Source organism: Pseudonaja textilis, chromosome Z (assembly GCF_049901715.1).
Source record: "Pseudonaja textilis isolate UNSWEBS1 chromosome Z, rPseTex1.2, whole genome shotgun sequence".
Taxonomy (NCBI): Eukaryota; Metazoa; Chordata; class Lepidosauria; order Squamata; family Elapidae; genus Pseudonaja; species Pseudonaja textilis.
In genome coordinates, this window is record NC_142008.1 from 89,547,131 (window position 1) to 89,551,776 (window position 4,646).

Genomic DNA, 4,646 nt, shown 5'->3' on the forward strand with positions numbered 1-4,646 from the left:
AGATTAAAACAATTGAAAAACAAACGAATCAAATTGAAAAGAAGTTGGAAGGCATGGAACAAACAATTAAGGAGCAGAATAAAGAGACCAACGATACCCTGACTCATCTTGAGATGGACAAGGCCTCCTATTATCTTAAATTCCAGAACGTGGAGGAAGAGACGGGAGAGAATTTACCGTTGGTGATGGCGAAGATGTTGGCAGACCTTCTGAACAGAGATAGGGATGAGATGGTGAATGAGCTGGATGACATTTACAGAGTGTACACGAGTTACGTGAGACGGCATAGACTCCCCAGAGAAGTTCATATTAGATTTGCAAGGAGGCGAGTGAAGAACATAATTTATAGAGTTACGAGAGGTAAAGGAATAAAATACAAAGATAGAGAAGTGATTGTTCTAAAACAGGTGCTGAGGAGAATTCGCAAACAAAGGAAAGACTATCGATTTCTCACAAATTACTTAAACAAACAAACAAATCTTTTAGATGAATTACCCCAGAGGGTTTACTAGCAATATGGAAGGAAAAAAGGGTGAGAATAGATAACCTAACCAAAGCTCAAGAATTCCTTGACCAAATAGGAGGAACAGAGGAAGTACTCAGCAGCAGAGACAAGCATGAAACTCTGAGCCAAGAAAAGCTACAACTCAGAAGCAGGGGGAGGGAAAAGGAGGAGAGGGAAGGGGATGATGAGATGTTGGGAAGAGAAGAAATAAGAGTGATGACAAGAAGTCAAATGACGGGTAAAAATATTGAGGGATAGAAGTAAGAAAGGGATAGATAGAGTGAACTTGATATCTATAAATATCAATGGGTTAAAAGACCCAGCAAAGAGAAATAGAATATTTTTCAAGTTAGAAAAACAAAAAGTGGATATAATATGTATTCAAGAGATTAATATAAAGAAGAGGGATAAAGGGTACTTATTAAATAAAAAGTTGGGGAAAATGTATTGACAGAAGAGAAAAAAAGAGGGGTAGTATTATATATAAAAGAAGATATAGCCTCAGAATTGATTTATAAAGATTAATTGGGAAGAATAGTAATGGTAGAGGGGGTAATACAAAATAAAAAGACATTATTAGTGGGGATATATGCCCCTAACAAAAACCAGAGTGAATTTTACAAAAGCTTATATGAAAAATTAATAGAATTTGGAAACCCAAGAATTTGTATCATAGGAGACTATAATGCAATAACAGATAATAGACAAGATTATGCTTGTGAACAAAGACAATTTAAGAAATGGAATACGTTGCCTAAGAAATTTATAGAGATGATCGAAGAATTAGAATTAGTGGATGCGTGGAGAAAAAGGAACCCAGGAATATCACATTTCACTTTCTACTCCAGTCCACACAAATCATGGTCCAGAATAGATATGGCTTCGGTAAATAGTGAGCTATATAAAGAGATTCAGGATATCAAATTTTGGTTAACACAGGGGCAGACCACAACACGATACAGATAGTATGGAAAAATAGTCATTATAAAAAAGGCAGATGGACACTTAATCCCCAAGTACTTAAAGAGAAAGAATATATTCAAAAAGTTAAGCAAGAATTGATCAGCTTTTTCAAATTTAATAAAAAACAGGATACCTCATTGCAGAACCTATGGGATACAATGAAGGCATATTTAAGGGGAATATCGATAGCTTACATATCAAATAGAAACAAGGAAAGAGAGAGGAAGTGAAAAGCATTATCAAAAAGGATAGAGAAATTGGAAAATAAGCAAATGGAAACCCCGGAAGATGAGTATATCAGAAATGAACTAGCATCAGTTAAACATGAGATGAATATTTTAGATCAAGAGGAACTAATTAAAAAATTATTATATACAAAACAAAACTACTTCGAACATGCAAGCAAACCCGGAAGGAGGCTGGCATATAAATTAAGAAAAGAAAATCAGAAACAAATGATATGCCAATCACAGGATAAAAATTGAATAATACAGACAGACCAGGAGAAAAAAAAGGAAATTGTAAGAGAGTACTTTGAAGATCTTTACAAACAAGAAGTAGTTGATTTAAATAAAATACAAGAATATCTGAATAAAGAAACACTCTATTCAATATCAGAGGACAAAAAAGAGATGTGGAACAAAGAAATAACTCTAGACGAGTTAAAGGTGGCGATTCAAAAACAAGAAATAAAATGCCAGGCCCAGATGGCTTACCAAATGAGTTATACAAAGAAATAGATGATATATTAGAGATAATATTAGAGGTTTGCAATGAGGTATTACTGGATGCTAAAATACCAGAATCTTGGAAGGAGGCATACATAACATTAATTCTGAAAGAGGGCACAGATACCAACAAAACAAAGAATTACAGATCAATATCCCTTTTAAACTCAAACTACAAAAACTCAGACTACATGGTGAAAAGATTAAAGAAAATACTTAGTAATAAAATTCACCCGGACCAAAATGGATTTCTTCCCATGAGGCAGATCAGATATATCAGAAGAACAATAATAGATATATTCGAACCTTATGAAAAGCATCCAGGAAGTCAAATGGCTTTTGTCTTCCTGGATGCACAAAAGGTCTTAGATAATTTAAATTGGGCTTTATGAAAAAGCAGATTCATTTGATGGATTTTGGAGATAATTTTGTAAAAATGTTGAATGCAATCTACGCCACACAAAAGGCCAGTGTATTATTAAATGGAGAAATTACCAAATCATTGAAGATAAGGAAGGGGGTCAGACATGGATGTCCACTTTCACCTCTGCTTTTTATAACAATCTTGGAAATTTTGCTGGACAGCTAGAAAAAATAAAGAAATTAAAATCAAAAATCAAGAATATAAATTACAAGCTTTCGCGGATGACATGGTTTTTATTATAGAAGATCCAATAGACTCAGGACCAGCTCTACTAAATGAAATAGATTAATTCGGTAAATTAGCACAATTAAAAATCAATAAGGAAAAAACCAAAATGCTATTTAAAAACATAACAAATAGTAAAGCAAAAAAATTGGAAGAAAAGACGGGATTACAAATCGTAAATAAAATTAAATATTTAGGAATTTGGTTAAGGGCTAGAACATTAAACCTGCGAGAGGATAATTATACTAAATTACTGAAACAGACCGAAAACGACTTGGAAAATTGGAATAAGATGCAAATTTCATTATTAGGTAGAATAGCAACAATCAAAATGAATGTTCTACCTAAAATACTATATTTGTTTCAAACAATTCCAATATTACTGGACAAATATTTTTTTAAAGATTTAGATAAAATTGTGATGAAATTTATTGGGGCAAAGAAAAAAATAAGGATAAAAAAAACTTATTTACAAGATAATAAAAGCATGGGTGGATTTAGACTACCAGTCTGGGAGACATATTATAGAGCAGTGGCACTAGTGTGGATAAAAGATTGGATTGATTTAAGGAATAATAGGATTTTACAACTGGAGGGACATGATTTACAGCTAGGCTGGCACGCATTTTTATGGAACCTGAATAGTAAAAATAACCTATATTTTACTAGACATGTATTCCAAAAGTCTTTAATTAAAATTTGGACTGATATAAGAAAGAATCATTATACTAAAATCCCGAGGTGATTTTCAATGATGGAGGCAATGTTTCACTTAAATACGATGGACATCAGTAAAAAATTTAAATACAAATATTAGATAATGAGGGAAGAATTAAAACAAAACAGGAACTAGAATCACAAAATATACTTATTGATAATTGGTCATATTTTCAAATAAAACTGAGATATAACAAATGCGTAAAGGAATGGGGAATTGAGGGTAAAAGACATATTTAGATAAAATACTTCTAAATCCTGAGAAAAGCTCAATTTCCAAATTATATAATTATTTATTAGAATATGAAATGGACGAGAAAATTGTGAAAGGTCCCATGTTGGCTTGGGAAAAAAACTTTGGTTATAGTATAGATCTGAATGCCTGGGAAGAAATCTGGCAGAAAAAACTGACATTAACCAAATCAATAGCACACAAGGAGAATCTATACAAAATGATGTACAGATGGCATCTGGCACTCTCTAGATTGGCCAAAATATTTCTGACAGCTAATCCTTGCTGTTGGAAATGTAAAGGGAAATTTGGTACATACTTTCATTCATGGTGGACTTGTCCTGAGATAAAGAAATATTGGTTAAAAATAAAAATGTGGATAGAAGAAATTATAGAGTGTGGGCTGGAGTGGAAACTGTAGTTATTTTTGTTGGGAATGATTAAAGGAGACTACCCCACTAAAGTAAAATATCTGACCATCCATTTATTAACTGTGGCACATATTTCATTAGCACAATATTGGAAAAATGCAAATATACCACCGATACAGGTTGCTATTCAGAAAACATATGAGTGTGCCTAAGATACAAATGATATCCATCAATTCATAATATATTAAGTACAATTAAAGGTTTTAAACCTTTTCTTTGTTACTACTATTATTAGTATAAGCTATTTATAATATTTTTCTGTTTATTAGTTAAAAAACATGAATGTATTAGTAATAGAAGAGTGGTTATAATCCAACGTGAAAATAAATGGAGTATATTGTGAATTATTTAGTACTTAGGATGTGATAAGGTGTGAATATGTGACTAGTACTAGCCAATAATGATTTTTCGGACTCACTAA